The sequence below is a fragment of the Pristis pectinata genome, chromosome 12, assembly GCF_009764475.1.
Source record: "Pristis pectinata isolate sPriPec2 chromosome 12, sPriPec2.1.pri, whole genome shotgun sequence".
Classification (NCBI taxonomy): Eukaryota; Metazoa; Chordata; class Chondrichthyes; order Rhinopristiformes; family Pristidae; genus Pristis; species Pristis pectinata.
In genome coordinates, this window is record NC_067416.1 from 24,017,053 (window position 1) to 24,036,819 (window position 19,767).

The 19,767-nt window shown below is 40.2% G+C and overlaps 1 protein-coding gene across 5 annotated transcripts in view; it reads left to right on the plus strand.

Annotated features, from left to right (window-relative positions):
- ptprea (protein tyrosine phosphatase receptor type Ea) overlaps window positions 1–19,767 on the plus strand; it is a 230,455-nt gene that overhangs the window by 76,295 nt on the left and 134,393 nt on the right. For all 5 annotated transcript variants that reach the window (XM_052027004.1, XM_052027001.1, XM_052027005.1 and 2 more), the window contains one exon: window positions 7,592–7,902. The gene's annotated coding sequence lies outside the window, so the exon portion shown is untranslated. The remainder of the gene's footprint in view (window positions 1–7,591; window positions 7,903–19,767) is intronic.

Below are 19,767 nucleotides of genomic sequence, written 5' to 3' on the forward strand. Positions count from 1 at the left end.
CACTCATGTCCAGCTGGAGTTTCAGCACACTGCACCCTGCCCTCCAGATGGTTCCTCGGGTGGGGTGGGGGGAATGGTGGGGAGAGACCAACACCCATCTCCTTCTGGAATGCACATTTACCAAGAAGGTGTGGAAAAGGATGCAGTTGAGATTCATCCCGAACAGCTGCATAACAGCTGCGTCCTATGGCAGTTCTCAGGGACACACTCTGAGAGAAACATCTGCTACTGGTGCAGGACTGACAACTCAATGCAATACATCCTTTAGTCTGCCCAAAAGTTGCTTTCCTTACAGTGTAAAGTGCTTCTTGTGACCAAATGTTTCATGCTGACACAATCCAAGACCCAGGACTATGTGTGGTATAAGCTTGGTATAGTTTCCACGTAGTAAGAGGGCTTCAGACTGTGCTTTTTCCAAATTCAGACTATGTACATGATGGTAGTGGAACCTGTGTTTAAAACAAAACTTTCAAACAATGGAAAAGTAAAATGAATGTCATGCTGATATAATGTGAAATTTGTAAATGGAAGGATCTGTATTGACCTGTAAATGGCAACATGTGAATGTACTCTGTTATACATTTGCAAATTTTATGAGTTAAGTATATATGTGGAAAAATCCATTCAAACTAAGTGCGATGACCCATTGAAGGTGGAGAGGATTACATGTTGTACTTGTACTACATGAATATAAGATTCATTGGGTAAAGTAAATGATTGATTATACTCAGTGCTTTCCTTACAGTTGAGCTTGTAATTTGAATAAAGTTTTGTCTCATCTAGTGTTTGCTTCATCCACATTTGAGGAGACGTATGCTAAAGATCGCTATTATACTTATCAGGTTATGAGAGTCAACTCTCATTTATTAAGATAATCAAATTGTTGTCATAGTGATTTATGCCACACAAACTACAGCTGGTCCACAGTCATGACCATGGGCATAAATGTATGTATGGACCTGCATGTGTGGAAACACTTTAGATCAGGAAAACTTTCACATCTAATATTGGTAAATATAAATTCATTCAACTGACAAGGAAGTGAACCATGGATAGGAGTGGAATTTGAACACAACATAAGGAATAGAAGCAGAACTTTGCCACTCACTCCTTCGTGGCTGCAGAAAATGTAAAAAATGAAGACAAAAACAACTGGCTTCCTATTCTGTCCAGTGTAATTTTCTTCATTTAATGTACAGGTAAATGTCAAATGTTCTTTACTTGAGCATCGCTGGGGGAATGTAACAGATGGTTTGGGTTGCAGTATTAATTTACACCCAATCCTTTGGAAAATGCAGTGCTACAGAAAACTGGGTCCAATTAATGTGATGAATCTTGCAAGCAGAACAGTTCTTCTTTCATGGTAATGTAATTTCCTGCATGACCATATGAACTTTGATGAGGTTACAACTGTCATGTGAGTTTTAGGAGTGTGTGTAGCCTCTTTCTAGATTCTTACAGTTTCTAGCTATGATTATTGACATTAAGCCAACTCAATATTTTGGCCGTGAGCATTACTTAATTGCCAGTCTACTTTCATAAGACTGCAGTCTGCTGAGATAGAGCAGCACTGCTGTGAGGATGGCACCATAAATTCTCATTGTAACGATCTGTTATTTATGTTGTATTCCTTTTATGCTGGCTTATCTAACCTTTTACAGTCATTTAGAAGCCATTTCTTCTTATTCTGCTTCAATCTAAATTCATTTCATCAATCCCTTTCCCCTAGTTGAGAACAATTCAGAACTGGAAGATGGTTGTGGTATCTAGAGGCCAATTATCACAGCACCCAAGTATTGCTCCAGGACTTCTTTGGGGCAATGACCTTGGCCCAGCCATTTTCGGTTGCTTTACAATGACCTTCTCTCTTCTGGAATGTTGGAACAAGGGATTTATATTGATGACTGCTGTGTTCAGCTCCATTCACAGTTCCTCACATATTAAAACAGTAACAGAAAATAGTGTACTCTGGATAGAGAAACAGTTATCAATTAAGGCAAACCTTTCAAGTTTTCAAGTTAACTTTTCATCAGAAATGTAAGTCATTAGATGATGCAAGGTGCAGGAAAAGTACAGGGTAGAATAAATATCAAATGAGAAGGCCTGTGATGGGATGAATGCAGGACAGATTAAATGAGAAGGGGATGTGAAGGGAAAACAGTGAGACTTCTACAAGGCAGCTAATCATTGCCAGACACTATTGCAGCACATTAATAATATCAGTTTACGTTCTACATCCAACTGGTACGAGACAAAGCAGGTCGCATTGGGACAAGTTTTAAAAAATAAATTCTTTCAAAGTGTAAATAGAGTTGCCCACCGTATATCTGCTGTGGATGCAGATAAAATGATGGCTGTTTGAGGGCAAAGGTTACACGTTCTGTGAAAATCAAAACAAAAACTATGGGAAATCTGAAATAAAAACAGGAAATAAAAACACAGCAGATCAGGCCACGTCTGTGGAAAGAGAAACAGTCAACGTTTCAGGTTGAAGAGCCTTCATCAGACATCTGATGAAAGCTTATCAACCTGAAACATTAATATGTTTCTCTTTCCAAAAATGCTGCCTGACTGGTGAGCATTTGCAGAATTTTCTATTTTTATTTCATCACTTCCATCCTCACCTCCTTCCTTCTCATCTGGTTGAATTGGTGAGCTCAGTAGGACCAGTCATGTGACCGTATGAAACTACCAGTGACCTCAACATGCGACCCCACTTTGTGGCCTGCTTGAGAATGGCTGCACTACTCCAGGGAGGACCTTGTTCTCTGTCACTGTGTGCTGCATCCTGCAAAAACTAGCTGTTGTGATGGTGCAAACCTAGTCTGTTGGGCAACCAGAGAAAGAAGAGGAGGAGGAAGGCAGTAGGTGGCTCCCTCATGATATGCCGCCAGGCTGTGCCTCGTGCTATGATCCACCCAAGGACCCACTCCACTACCCGGAACACACACACACACACACACACACACACACACACACACACACACACACACACACACACACACACACACACACACACACACACACACACACACACACACAGACCTTTTCTGCCTGGATACAGCTAGACCTTGCAGTCATTTAGTGGTACAATTGCTAACTAACATTACTTTGTGCTATAGTAGTACCTGGCAAAGGTCATCTGCCTTTTCATCTCACTGTTTTCCCTTTGATATTCAACATAAAAATATATGAAGCAGGTGTAGGGCACACTGCCCTTTCAGCCTGCACTATCATTCTGTGAGATCAAGAATGATTTGAACTGTGCCTTCAGCTCCAGTTTTTGCCCAGTTGCCATGACAACTACTGCCCAAAACCTATCTTTCACTTGCTAAATGACTTAATATCCACAGATTTCTAGATCAGGGAATTCCAAAGATTCACATTCATCTGAGAGAAGCTCTTTTACATCTCAATCCTACATGGCGCATCGGCCAACACCTTACCTTGAAACAATACCACCACCAATCCTCCCAGTTCCATTTCTAACTTGCCCCCATCTACCCAGGAAAACATCTCCACAACATTTACCCAGCCAATCCTTTTTTGAGTAATACATATCATGATGAGATCATCTTTCAATCTTCTGAATGCCTTTGAGTATTGTTCCAAACAACATAATTTTAATCATAAGACATCTCCTTTATCCCAGCAATCAATCTAGCAAATCCCACTTGCTTTGCCTCCAAGGCAAATATATCCTTTCTTCGCTCTGTACAGTTGTAGCAAGACTTCCCTACTTTTGTACTCCATCTCCCTTCCTCTAAAGACCTTTAAGAATATTATCATTATTCTTTCCCACCCCCACCACTCCCCACAATATCCTGGAAATCACCAATCACCAGAAAATTACTTGAATTTTGAATTCGTGTCAGCTGCATATGCTGAGGAACTGAACTGCTGACTTCGCAAAGTAGTTCCACCATGTGGGTAAAACTTCTTACAGCTGCAAAGACACAGAAAGGTATTTCCACTTTCCCGTTGAGTGCTCCAGAAACATCTCTGTCAGTGCATTTAAAGGTTCACAATGACTTACACTGGTTGTGGTTGAATGGTCACTTCCCTTATGAGAGGGAGGTCATTTAGTTAATTGCAGCAGATTTATGGGACTTGACATAATACACTCTGATACACACCCTATACACTCATGACTGTGTGGCCAGATTCTACTCCAACTCCATCTACAAGTTTGCAGATGACACCACTGTAAGTGGGTGGAATCTCAAATAACGATGAGTTGGAGTACAGGAAGGAGATAGAGAGCCTAGTGGCATGTTGTTATGACAACAACCTTTCCCTCAATGTCAGCAAAATAAAAGAGCTGGTCATTGACTTCAGGAAGGGGTTGGTGCACATGCTGCAATTTACAGCAACGATACTGAGGTCGAGAGGGTTGAAAGGTTCAAGTTCATAGGAGTGAACATCATCAATAGCCTGTCCTGGTCCAACCACATAGGCACCACGGCCAAGAAAGCGCACCAGCGCCTCTATTTCCTCAGGTGGCTGAAGAAATTTGGCATGTCCCCTTTGACCCTCACCAATTTTTATCGATGTACTGTAGAAAGCATCTGGATGCATCATGACTCGATATGGCAACTGCTCTGCCTAAGATCACAAGAAACTGCAGAGAGTGGTGGACACAGCTCAGCACATCATGGAAACCAGCCTCCCCTCCATGGACACTGTCTACACTTCTTGCTGCCTCAGTAAAGCAGGCAGCATAATCAAAGACCCCACCCACCCTGGACACTTACTCTTCTCCTCTCTCCCATCTGGCAGAAGATAAAAAAGCCTGGAAGTACATACCACCAGGCTCAAAGACAGCTTCTATCCCACTGTTATAAGACTATTGAATGGTTCCCTAGTACAATAAGATGGACTCTTGACCTCACAATCTACCTCGTTATGGCGTTGCACTTTATTGTCTACCTGCACTGCACTTTCCCTGTAATTGTAATGCTTTATCCTGCATTTTGTTATTGTTTTCCCTTGTACCACCTCAATGCATTGTTGTAATGAAATGATCTGTATGAATGGCATGCCAAACAAAGTTTACACCTTACCTTGGTACATGTGATAATAATAAATCAATTTACCAATAACTTGTGCTTAATATTTGCTCCTGATGAAGAAATTGTGAATGGCATCTTCTGAACTTCTGATTCCATATATGAAGAGCAGGCATAAGAATTACACACACAGCATCAGGATAAACTGACATGATTCTCTTGTTTACTGCTGTTTTAGTATATCGACTTTCTATTTCAAGATTTTTCTTACATTTTTTCAAAACCTAAGAAGTTCATTTCCCTTTTGTGCATGCAGATACTTGTGCAGAAAAATGGAGTTGTCTTATGAGTAAAAATTATGCAGGTTGGCCTTCAGAAGAATGACAGATGATCTCACTGGGACATGGAAGATTTAGAAAGGAATTGACACGGTAGATGATGTGAAGATGTTTTCCCTTGGGGCCGTAGGGCAAGGGGAAAATCAAACTGGGAGACACAGTCTTAGGATTTGGTCTTTTAAGAAGAAAATAAGCAGGAATTTCCCATAGCTGATTGTGAATATTTGGAATTCTCTGACCTGGAAAACCATTGATGGTAAATCATTAACCCTACCTTAGATAGATGGATTTTTGGACAGTAGAGGATCAATGGTTATGATGAATTGGGTTAAAAAAAAGTTGAAAGCATAGATTAGATCATTCTTTATTTTAGTGAACGATAGTGCAGGCTTAAAGGGCACTGTGCCATACACCTGCTTCTTGTATTTCCCTACATCAACTTGTCTTACCCTTGATCTTTATTTTTAAACAGCTGGTTGAATTGCTTCAACTCCTGCTCGTGACCCAATTGCAGCAAAGCGCAGATGAGTGGGTGTTAGTTGAATGATGATTTCAGGGTAAGCTGTGATACTTGCCAGCCAGAGTAAGTGCAGATATTCTCCATCCATGCCGACAACTGGAGAATATGCACTTGGCTAAGGTCTGTTGTCCCCAAGCACTACCTTCAAGAGATAAGGGGAGACAAACAATTACAAAGGGCCATCCTTTAAGCTTAGGAGGCACTGAAAGGCAAGGAGTTATTCGTAATTTGAACCTACTCAAAAGGTTGCAACCTTAATTGGGAAGCCAGCTTGTGGTGAGTTTCTTTGACTTATTTTTGTAACCTTTGGGTCTCTATTGACTTTAATGGAAAGGAAGCTCAGATAGACCATGTAAAAAACATGAAAATTGGCTGCAATCCATTCTGAAACCCCACCAAATTTAAATTTAACTCCAGGATAGAGGGCTGTATTTTTCATAAAATTTCCAGCAGCACCTCTGAGTGCTTTTTTGAAATAAAATCTCATGAAACAAACAGTAATGAAGCATTATGTGAATGTGTGAGTTCGAGTAAGGGGGACTGATGTTGATTCACCTATTCAGTTGAATACTTCTGCAACACTTCCTGCTGATTTGTATTTCTTTCATTCTTTATACAGCTACATTAATTTGTACTGGCAATCGTGAAGTGCGAAATGTAGATTTGGTCCTTAACAGTATGACAATTGTAAGCTGAAGCAGTGATTGAGGCCTGCACTCTGACTATGTGTAATTTGTTGATGTGCTCAATGTAAGTGCGGGGAAAACTGCTCTTGCAGATGAACAAAGAACATTGGTTGATGAAGTGAATGATGGTTTTAAATCACCACTTCTCAGAAATCTCATTACCACTGCAGAGAGGACCAAAATAACAGTCACTGTACTGCGACATCACCATGGAAACAGTTAAGAATATCAAGTTCCCAAACAGGCTATATTTCTGCCTTTCCTGTGTTTGTTTTTAGCTGTTGGAGGTTTATTTTTCTCTTGGTAGACAAAGTACTGTCAGACCTTGCATAGATTCACCAATGTTGCTTTCTTTATTTGAGTCAAAGGCAACATTTTTAGGCCTTTGTGCCACTGGAAGCCTAGGGCCATGAATATTGCAGCCAAAGACCCACCCCACCAATTCTGTTGAGAGTGCAGTGAGTGTCATTTGCCAGAGGCTTTAAAATTTGACCCTGGAATTTGGATTAATCTTGGATTAATCAGAGTTTGTACATATGGAGAGATCTCAGATGCTCTTTAAGGAATGAACTGGATGGAACACACGGAACCCAAGCACAGTCCAATATCATCTGGCGGATAATTGGGAGAGGAGTCATCTGCCCAACCTCCACTCCCCACCCTTACCCACCATAACCCCAAGCTCTACAAAGCCACCCTAGATCATTCCATTCACATTCTCCACAGAACTGTACCCTGCAGCTTATGATGGGTAGCACTCTCTCTGGGCCTCCAGCCCTGTGACTTGTGTTAATGGGACCCTCAAACTTGAGAAGCCCTTTCTACCAGAACTCTCAGGAAATCAGCTGGTCCATTCCATCAGCCACTGCCTGCAGTTTGCTCATATATCAGTAGGAGGTTTTAATGACGTGCATAAGCTCACAGCCCAGAGTACAAAATAACCAGTCATGCTTAGAGTTGATCTAAATTGATTGTATTTATTTCTTGCAGAAGTTACTGTAAACTAATTAATTATCACCAAGTATTTTTTTCTTTCAGGTGGAATTCACAATCAATTAGATGGTTCTACTAATTTCAGATTCATTTGCTGCTTTTGGGTAATAAACAAAGCTCTGGTATTGAGCTTGGCCTGACAGTGAAAAGTGCTGCTGATGCTACATTCTTCATAATGAGGATGCAAACAGGGATACCTGTTTCAGCCGAACTTCCGTCTTCTCTCACAAAGGATTGCTGAGAGTGCAAAACGTGCCTATGTACTGAGAAGGAAAGATCTGTAAAGAAGATTCCTTAACTATGAATTTAAAAGAAGCCTCTGTTTGAATCTCATGTTCTGCAACCCACAGATACTTGTAAGTGCTTTTAATTAATGCCATTATTATTTTCTATTTTGGGATGCTTAGCAATACATTGGAAATATCACAAGCAGTGCATGGTACTGGTCGGAATAATGCTCACAGATGCAAAACTGTATAAATCCAACAGAAAAGAGGTTCTTAATATCATAAATTTTAACCTGGTGAATTTTACAAAACAGAAGGTGTTACACAATCTTCCTTTTGATTGTTAATGGGAATATGCAGCAAAACATAAATTGTCCCTTACTCATATGAAAATGGAAAAACTAAATCTGTTACTATTATCAAATAACAGGGTAAATGGTGAGCTCCAGTGAAGATAATATGTTCATTCATCCTGGTGACTTGACTCATGTAAATTGAAAAGTCAAAGCTCTTTAATTCAGACATTGATTTAAAATGCTTACAGATGTTTGAAAGGAAACTGCTCCAGCAAACACAGGTGCAGCAATAGTATGTGTTATTTAGTTATTAATCAGCATATTGGATAAATAACTGATCGTGCCCCTGAGTCTATAATTAATTTTAATACTTCCTGTACAAATCTTTTTGCCCTTCCATTTCCTTAAGGTGTATTTCTGATAAGCTGCCAAGGTTCAATGGAGGTGGAAATTTGACTTGGGCAACAGGGAAAACAGGCAATAGTGAATTTTCAGTGCTTTTCACACCCCTTCTGATTTTCTGGTAAACAAGCTTCAATGTGTCAGAAAGTTAAGAATGGAGTGTAAAACCATGCATTATTCGCTAAAGTTAAACATGAATTTTTTCCACAAATTACATTATAGTTTGTGTTGAAGATTCATATCAAAAGATATATATTAGGTGCAATTTCCCACCATAAAGCAGTTAGTTCAGTGAGAGCTGAAACTGATATTGGAAGATACAGCAGTGGATAATTATCCTGCATTCCTTTTCCCTGTCATTTGTAATCCACAAGATCATGAGATAAATATGGTATACTAATACCACCATTCAGAAAGCCTTGGTTCATTTTCTCCACCATTGCCTAACTGTATTTTGAATTTAAGATTTTTGCCCACACTACTTTGTGGAAGAACATTACATTCCTATGATGAAACTTCTAATGGGTATCTATCCTAAAATAATCTATTATAAATTTGAACCTATGATGCTTTGTCTTCATGTGCAGACATCCAGGAAGCATTGCTTGCATTTGCACTGTCTATATACCTCACCTCGAGACCTGACTATTGCACTTTTGATCAGCCTCCCTCTTTCCACCCCCCCATAAATGTGAAGTCATCAATAATACTGCTGCATGCATCCTAACTGTCCATCCATCATCCCTGTGTTTGTCAACTGACATTGGTTCATGGCTAAACAATGCCTTGATGTCATAGTTGTCATTCTTGGTTTCAAATCCACTCAACATCTGACTCCTCCATATTACCATATTCTCCTCCAACCCTGAAAGACCCTGGGACACCAGCTGCTCAAAATCTGGTGTTCTGATCATCTCCAAAATAAAAATTGGTAGCAACCAAGATCCTAAGCTGTTGAATTCCTTCCCTAAATCTTTCCATTGCTCTACACTTCTTTCTCCTTTAAGATATCCTTAAAGCCTTTGGCCCAAAATCTAATATCTCAATATGTGGCATGTGCCAGTTTTTATTTCACAATGGTCCTCTGAAGTGGCTCGGGACATTTTACTGCATTAAAGGCACAATACTAATGGAAGTTTCTGTTACTGTTGTTTGATGTGCTTCCAATCAAGTGTCTAAACTCTTTCCTCATTATCCAGTTTAGATGTCAGGAATCAGACACAAGCCTTTTCTGTGTATTGCCAACAGTTTTTTCTTAAAGAAAAAGTAACTCTCCAACCGAACCCTGGAAGAAAAACTCATGTTTTTTCCAAACTGTCATTGTGATACAACAGGAAAGTAAATTCTCTACTGGTTTGAACGAATAAAATTGTCTAACTATAAAGCTTTATAAGAAAAACTTGTGCAGCTCCATGAATTTTCAACTGGTTTTGTTATCTTCATGAAGAAGACTCCTTGTTGGAGGGCAAACCCCTCAGCTCCTACTGCGCGATGGTGACACAAATTCTGTTCTATAATTCAGGCTGGCAAGGATTGTCACTGCATTGGTCGATTTCCAGCCTCCATCAGAAACAAGAAACATGGCTGCCTAGAAATTTGTTTTGTCACCAATACTTAGATGTGCAATGTGGTATCAGCTGTGCATTGTACACCACCTCTAAAATCCAGTTCCTTGCATTCCAGGGAACCATAAGAGGATAATGAGGGAAAGGGTAGGACCACTTAAGGATAAAGAAGGAAATCTATGTTTGGATGCAGAGCATGTGGGTGAGGTTCTGAATGAGTATTTCTCTTCAGTATTTACCTAGGAAAGGAACATGCAGGATGCAGAAATTAGAACTGAGGGCGTAAACATGTTCGGGCATTGAGAAGTCAAGGAGGAGGTAGTGTTAGGTCTCCTAAACAGTATTAAGGTGGATAAGTCCCCAGGGCCCAATGGGACAGGTTACTGAGGGAGGCGAGAGGGGAAATTGCTGGGGCCTTGACCAGTATCTTTGTGTCCTCTTTGACCACGGGTGAGGTCCCGGATTACTGGCGAGTGGCTAATGTTGTTCCTCTATTTAAGAAAGGAACAAGGGAAAATTTGGGGAACTATAGACAGGTGAGTCTCACGTCATTTGTAGGGAAATTGCTGGAAAAATTCTTAGAGATAGGATATATGAGCATCTGGAATCCAATAGCTTGATTAGGGAAAGCCAGCATGGCTTTGTGTGGGGCAAGTCGTGTCTTACTAACCTGGTTGAGTTTTTTGACAAGGTGATGAGGGAGACTGATGAAGGTAGAGCTATGGGTGTCACCTATATGGACTTCAGTAAGGCATTTGACAAGATCCCACATAACAGGTTAATCAAGAAAGTTTGGATGCATGGGGTCAGTGGAGAATTGGCTGTGTGGATCCGGAACTGGCTTGCCTATAGAAGACAGAGGGTAGTGGTTGAAGGAACTTATTTGGGCTGGGGCCCTGTGAGTGGTGGTGTTCCGCAGGGATCTGTACTGGGACCTCTGCTGTTTGTGATGTACATAAATCACCTGGATATGTATGTTGATGGGTGGGTTAGTAAGTTTGCAAGATTGATGGAGTTGTGAATAGTGTAGAAGACTAGCGATGGATACAGCATGATATAGATCAGTTGCAGATGTGGGCAGAGAAATGGCAGATGGAGTTTAACCTGGATAAATGTGAGGTGTTGCACCTTGGTAGGACTAATGTCAAGAAGCAGCACACTCTTAAGGGCAAGACCCTTAACAGTTTTGAAGAGCAGAGAGACCTTGGGGTGCAAGTTCATGGCTCATTGAAAGTGGCTACACAGGTAGATAGGGTGGTTAAGAAGGCTTATGGAATGCTTGCTTTCATTAATCGAGGTATTGAATATAGGAGTCATGATGCATCTCTATAGAGCTCTGGTTCAGCCGCATTTAGAGTATTGAGTGCAATTCTGGTCACCTCATTACAGGAAGGATGTCGAGGCTTTAGAGAGGGTGCAGAGGAGGTTTACTAGGATGCTGCCTGGATTAGAGGGCATGTGCTTTAAGGAGAAGCTGGACAAACCTGGGCTTTTTTCTCTGGAGTGGAGGAGGCTGAGGGGTGATCTTTTGGAAGTGTATCAAATTATGAGGGGCATATATAAGATGGAAAAACAATATCTTTTTCCCATTATTGAGTGATCCAATACCAGAGGACATGCATTTAAGGTGAGGGGGGGTAGGTTCAGAACAGACATGAGGGGTAAGTTTTTTTACTCAGAGAGTGGTGGATGCCTGGAATGCATTGCCTGATAGGGTGGTGGAGGCAAATTCATTGGGGGCTTTTAAGAGGGGCTTGGAAGGGCACATGAATGAGAGGAAAATGGAGGGATATGGGCATTCTTTAGGTAGGAGGGATTAACTATGTCTCCACAACTTTGTGGGCCGGAGGGCCTGTCTTGTGCTGTACTGCTCTATGTCCTATGTTCAAATTTCAGAAGGTGAATACAAAGTACTGACACAACTATATTGTGCATTTACTCTTAAAGACTGGGCCAATTTGTTCACCCAGTCCCTTTAAATGTTGGATATATATCTGTGCTCTATTTATTATTTACGGAATGTGCACATTCCTGACAAGGCCAACACTTCTTCCCCTTCTGTAACTGGTAGTGAGCCATCTTCTTGAACTGCTGAACAGAAATGGTATTTGCACTGTTTTTTTCAAGGGTAGCGAGCTCCAGTATTTATACCCAGTGATGATGAAGGAATGGTGCTGACATTTACTCTATTGTTGCTGGCCTTGCCGGTATCCATGGAGACCAGTTTCATTTGTATACATTTTAACTGATGCATCTGATTCCACTTTCCACACTTCCCACTCCTTAATTTAGTTATTCTTTAAATTGTTCAGCTATTTTGTTAATGAGATAAATAACTTGCTGCAGGCAGTATTGCTGTAGTGGCTGCTTCATGCACCAAGTGTCAGCTAAGTACTTCTGTCAAATAATGGTAGCTTCACAGCACTACACTTAAACCTGGAGTTGTATTAAGAACAGGTGAAACAGAAATGGAATAGAGCACACAATAAGATCTCAGCCGATCCATATTATTTCTGCTTTCCCGTTCAGCTCACGTCCCTTGACTAACACGGGTGAAGTGTAGCCACAGATACACCTGCAGGAAGTGGCTGACTCAGTGACCACCTTCTTGGAGAACCTTTAGCTGTCAGTGACATTGCTTCTCCTTCCAGTGGACGTATTACCACTGCTCCTCAAAAATTCTTGTCCTGATTAGCCGAATATCACTGCTCTTTTTCCAATTGGAGACATAAGAGAGACTGCAGATGATGGAAATCTGGAGCAACACACACGAAATGCTGGAGGAACTCAGCAGGTCAGGCATAAACTAGGGAGGGAAATGGACAGTTGACGTTTTGAGCTGAGACCCTTCATCAGGACTTGAAAGAAAGAGGGCAGAAGCCAGAATAAAAGGGGTGGGGGAGGGCGAGGAGCATGAGCTGGTGAGTGATAAGGTGAATCCAGGTGAGTGGGGAAGGTAGGTGGCTGGGGGTGGGGGGGAAGTGGGAATAATGTGAGAAGCTGGGAGGTGAGGAAGGACACTGGTGCATCTTGAATTTCTTTTCTTCGAGGAAAAATGTAACAGCATGGTTCTGGGAAATGGTCCGACTGCTTACTCAATCCCCAATAAACCTGAAACCACTTGAGGATTTTTGAGTAGCACAGGCAGACAGAGGTCAGTGTCTTCCTGTTGGTGAGTTCAGGTATCCCTGTGTGAATCTCAGAGTGCCTACTCTCCTTATTTCTGGCATGTAGGTTCAACAGGCACTGTACAGCACTATGTCGTGTGAAAGACAATGGGAGCTACACTGTGTAGTTAGAGATCCAATTGGATTTAGGAGTTTGGATGAGCATGGGATTTGGGTTGCGCCTATACCCATTCAAAAAGGGATTTGAAGGAGGGATTAGTAAAGTTAGCCATTGGATGTGTGATTGGAGGGGTGGGGGAGATGTTGGATGGCAGGGAGGGATAAGGAATTAGGTAATTGTACCCTGATAGGGAGGGATGATAACTGGGGCTTCTGTCAGGGAATTGACAATTGGATGGTCAGGCAATTGAGGTTGTCGGGATTTAGGTATCTGAGGAGATGGGGTCAGGGAATCATCCAGGGATTGAGGTCTGTGTCATCCAGTCGAGGGTGGTGGGGGTATTGGTTTAGTTGAAAGTTTGGTGGTTGAGGTAGGTTGGTAGGGGTGTGGAACACTGTTATGGAAGAGGGTAGGATGAGGTTCCATAAAACAAAAGACAAATATGGGACTTCTGAAGTCACGATTTGGTGCTCAGCTGCAAAGACCTCATTGTTCCTAGTCTCCCCATAAATAATAATTTCAGGGATAAAGTGACTGAACTTTTTTTTTAACTTATATAACTTATGTTTTTCTTCTGAATTCTGCTTATATGATGCTATGTGCCTGTGATGCTGCTGCAAGTAAGGTTTTCATTGCACCTGTGCATACATGTACTTGTGCATATGACAATGAACTCGACTTTGAAGTTACCAAGAACGACTCAAAAGGAGCATTGACATCAGGAGTAAAGTGATGGTGTGCCCTTGGCACAGAAATCACTTTGGATCTGGAAGGGTGATTCAGGACCTGGTTGAATTTCTGGTGTGATGCAATGCAACCTGGAAACAATCATTTTTGCACTTTGCTACATGGTAAATGCATTTTCAATTGTGTAGTGCTGTAATAAATAGTGTTACTGAATCTAATTTGAAATCCATAGAGTCTAGGATTCTTTGTTTAAACAAAGAATTCTAGACTCTATGGATTTCAATTATTTCAGTGTTTCTAGAGTTTGTGTTAGAATGAAGATTTTGATCAAAAAGTTCTTCCCTCAAATGGCCCAATTAATATACAAAATCTTACAACATGTAACACAACTGTACAAATATCAAATAAATTCCAATACTTAATTTTATCAATGTTTACTTTTTTAAATCCCATGTATTAAAAGAAAAACACACCAATTACATGAACATATAACCTAATGAACATTTCCTTCTTTATATTAATTTAAAAATCTGTATTGTTCTTTTTTTTACTTTTATTGGCTGTTATCCCATAGAAGAGCATCATTTCTATGTCTGCCTATTTGTTATCTCCTTTGACTTTGAAGATTAAATTCCACAGGGAAAGAGAGAAGCCTAATAGCCCACAATTAACCACTAATTACATTTTACAGAGCAGCAAAAAAATGACAAGGGTCTGATTCATAGACCTTCAAGTACTTTCCTTGCCTGAAATAGAAGGATTACAATACAGATAATTCCCAGGTTCTTGCACAATTGTATTCATCCACCAAAAATATAGAAAGCTCTGTTGCTATATTTCCCAGCATCGTTTGCACTGACATTTCTGCAGGCCTTTGGCTGTTTTATAGCTTTTGTCACTGTGAAGCTAAAATATTTCTGAGCCTCTTTGTTACTGGAGCCAGATAGTCATGCCAGTTTCAACGGATGTAGAAACATTTTAAGATGAAAGTGCTAGCAAGTTTAGATTGATTCATTGCAACGTTTATAAATATATCTAATGTAAGCAGATGTATGAATAGTTATGTCTTTGTAAATCCTCCCAGCTCTACAGCACTTTTTCTTGTCTGTGAACAGCCCCATTGATTGTGCTTGTTACATGTCCTGGGACTTGCTTGCAATGCTCTAGAAAGGCAAGGGACCCCAAGTTTGGTCTTCAAGGGTCAGCAGCTTGTGAGGACACTCCAACACCTTGCCTGGAGTTTTAATTAGGTCCAAGATTAACTTTGGGTTGGCTTCAGGCTTCTTGATTTAGGTGTATGCTCCTGTTGCAGCTTTGAATCTAGGCCTGCAAATAGACCTGATGAATTTTTATCTTGTTGAGTTCTGAGCACTGTTGAACACAAGTGGGTAATCTCTTGGTTTGCAACATCATCTATTCCAGTGCTTCCTCAGTAACGTTAGTTGAAGCTGGAATGTCACCACTGGAAAAGTTGCTGGGCTCACTTGTGCAGAGATAAACTAAAAGCCCTACCTGTACTATTCTCAGCTGTAGATGTTTGCTGTTCTCACATTCACTCAAAATTTGCTTTCTTCAGCAATAATTATACTCTGACTGCCAGAGTTATATAGAAGATTGAGAAATAATTGAAACATACAATGTTTTTTTGGCTGATGGAGTAGGGATGTTTTCACTGGCTGGGGCGGCTAGAGCTAGGGCTCACAGTCTTAGAATAAGGGGTTGATGATTTGGGACTGAGGTGAGAAGAAATTTCTTCACCCAGAGCGTAGTAAATCTTTGGAATTCTCTGCCTAGGAAGGCTCTGGAGGTTCAGTCACTGAATATCTTCAAGACAGAACGGAATCTAAAGATCTGGAGTTAGTGCAGGAAAGTGGCGCTGAGGGAAATGATTGGTCATGATCTTATTGAATTGCGGAGTAGGCACAATTGCCCTACTCCTGCTTCTATTCCTTATTTTTCTGTGTTACGTTAAGTGTGACATCTTTGCTGGTTTGAAAGGCAGATGTGCTGCCAGTTGTAGTCTCCATATGGCTAATGCCTCACTTTCTCAGCATGCTTTTAAACAAGTGAAAATGGAACTTCACATCTGCCTCAATATTAGACAAACAAATGTCAGCAGACTGCTGTTATAATCAATGGAAATCAGAGCAATGATGTGAGACAAAACTAATTTCACAGACTTCTGTATTAAAAGCTAATGAGCAGCATTTAATTAATTCCAACTGCAGTCTCTAGTCTGAAAAAAAAGGAAGGTTTAATTTGGCATATACATGTGAGGGATGCAGATCAGAATTCAATAAGCTTCACTTGACTCATCACTGTCTGCAAGAGTTATGACCTCATTTTATTAATTTCTTTATAACACCAAAGATACAGGTCAAGGATATGTGCCAAAGTATGTTTGTGTACATCATGTTCCCTGGGAAAATTAGTCAACAACTTTTACCAAGGAAGAGATGCCCAGTGAATTGTGAATGTTGCTGGTAGATTTATGTTGTTCATTGTTAGCTTCACAAGAATACACTCTCATTTAACTTCCAATTGGTTTTTCGTGAAGTTGCACTTCTACGTGGATTGGGCATTAAACTCATTGTAGCAATTTAAGTCAAGCAATTAATATTGTAAATGCTCTCCTAATGATGTATTAATTATTAGTGACTGCCAATCAAGCCCTATGGTCCAAAGAGTGAACAATTCTAAGCATGTAAACTCCTTTCCTCAAGTAGTGAGCTTTGTGAGAGATAATAAACATTTAAAACTTTAATATATTTTATTCTCCATTCTGTTTCTTCTCACTCTGAATTAATTTTTCCTACTTTCCATGTTTCTGAAGACTTTTAACTCTAATTCACTTCCTTCTCAACCCTTCCCTTTTGTTTCGTTATCTTTAAAAACCAGTCATGCTGTTTGTATTTACCTGCTGAGTTCCTCCAGCCTTTCGTGTGCGTTGCTGCCATTAACAAAGATCCCAGAGATTTCTTTGTTGGCCCAGCCGCCCTGTATTACCACACACTCTTAGCAATTTTTTGAACAAAATATGCTTGAGTTGAAGGGTGCATGAAAAATATCAGCTAAAAGGATATGCCATGAGATGACCCATTCTGAACTTTGTACTTCCACCTTGTTGTGCATTCTGCGCTTTGATTACTTACTAGCAAATCCACTGCTTGCCTTATTATTGTACTACTGACATGCAGCTACAGACACTTTTACACATATTTGTTGTGCAGTGATAAAATAGAAAATGCTCTAGCAAGGAACTGTCTCCATAGACGATAGTCAGAACATTTTACACAGTTTTAGCATAATTGGTTGACCAGTCACCCATTAGAGCAATTGGTAAATTTGTTTGATTGAGTTCCAGCAAAATCTTCTCTGAAACAGATTTCAAATTCTAATCTTTGCTTAATTATTTCAATGCTCAACCACATTTTTTCTCTATTAAGCAGGAAAACAAAAGGACATTCTGGCACATGACAACCAATTAAAGTGGAATTCAAGCTATCTTTTTAAAGCAGAATTGAAGTAGAATTGTCAATTTAATTTCCAACATCCTCAGATTGAGGTCTGCTTAAACCGGTTATAAAGAACATTTATGTTTATTGGTCATCTAAAGTTTATTCAGTATCATGTGCATCTGTGCATAACCAAAGAACACACACCCTGCTGCTCCATCTGGTCTTACTGGTATTTCTGATTCCCATGCTATCTGTTGAATAACAGCAAGAATCCATTAAATATTCATGGAAGCCAGTTACACAGTTTTCTTCCATGTGGCGCTGTGGCAGACTGTTGTACAATTACAGATTACCATATTGGAAGCAGCCTTACAGTGACACGATCTGTAAATTCTATGTGTTTCATTCAGCGGTGGTCAAAGTTTATGCTTCAATTGCTTAATCCTGTGATTTACCAATGCAGGCATCCCTGTACTGTAGGATTAATGCAAACAACTGTCTTGGCTCAGTTCATAAGCAGACAGTGGAATTCACAGGAGGAAAATAGTTGCTTAAATGTAACGTCATATTCAGTCTGATAGAGGCTATGGTGGTGTAATGGTTAATTTAGTGATTTGGTTTAGCAGTCACAGCTATGGACCATTGATCCAACAACATGATTTTGAATCTCCCCATGACTGCCAGAAAATTTAAATTCAACTAATTGAATAAATCTTACATTTTATTAAAAAGAAAATCTTGTCTCAGTAACAGTAACCTTGAAATTACTATTATTCCTAAAAATCCACTTGGCTCACTTATGTCCTTCAGAACAGGAAATCTGCCCCCCTGACCTGGTCTGGCCTATGTCTGATTCCAGACCCAACAATGCAGTCGACTGCTAACTGCCTCCCCCGTTAGGGATGTGCCAGCATTGTCAGCTATCTTCTAGCACAAGACAAGCAGTTAAAGTGGAATTCAAGTGGAATTTGAAAGAAAAGCTTAAGATTTTGCAGTTGTAATTATGGTGAAACTGTCAGTATTGCACAATGAAACTGACAGCAACATCTGGAGGAGGCAAGTGCACTGTTAAGTTTGGAAATCTAGAAGTTCCTATGGACTTGTAAAGCTTTGTCAAGAGGAGGGTGAGAGTAGCATAACATTCTTTAATGTGGATATAGAACACCATCATCAGTGACTCTATTTGTCATGGTATTTTTTTGACTGATCATTGATCTAAAACACCAAGAGATGCTGCCTGACCCATTGAATATTTCCAGCATTTTCTATATTTATTTTGTATTTCCAGTATCTGCATCATTTTGTGTTCAAACTGATTAATCTTTGTAGGTTCCAGCCTAGTTAATCTTGAGTTGTTTCTTCCATTCCATGAGTGAAGTGATAAAGCAACAGACCTTCACAAACAACGTTTGATCAATGCATCATGTGTTGACAACTGCTGATGTTGTGGTGGCTCTGACCTGGACTTTTCATTTGTAGACTACAGTCTGAAAGCTTTAACTCTGTTGACTTCTGAATCATAAGTGACAACAGCAGGTTTCTTTAATGTGCCCAAATAATTCTGCCTGGGTTGTCCACCTGTGGATATTGCATGTCCATTGTGCCACGGTATTTACACCTCCCCTTCTAAATACAACACAGCTATTGGCAAGTCTACTGAAAATAAACCCTCCAGAGCCTAGTGGCAGCAAGCCAGGAAAATAACTGCTGAATTCATTTTTTTCAAAAAAAGCAGCAATCAGCAAAAAACACATAAATGTACCAACTCCAATGCAAGTTCAGTTTATCAAGAAACTTTCTGTTTTTGACCTTCCCTGAAAGCTGAATCGGAACTGGACATGGTCGCTGTGATCACTTGATGCATAAATAGTGTTTTGGAAGTTCCTCAGAATGTGACTATGGAAACACTGATTAAACTGTAAACCACATAACATTCTGCCCTCTTTACGGATTTGTCAGTGGCATTGCAGAGATGCATTCCTCTTTCTCAATAGCAATAAGATAACTAATCTTAAACCATTCTTATATTTATTGCTCCAAGTCAATTGTGCAAAAGAAGTACAATACAGAAGGGCCTGTACTGTGCTGTTATGTTCTATGTTCTAAGTAGTTTAACAATCCTAAACTGCTGTCAACTGACAATCCAATTGAAAATGAAATCAAAGTTTGAAACAGTAATATGCTGGTTAGGTTGCAAAAATTCCGACATCCAGTGATTAAGGGATGCATTGCAGAATAGTGCATGGAATTTATTTTGGGATCTATCCTCGTAAATAATTTTCTGGGTCTATCCAGGAT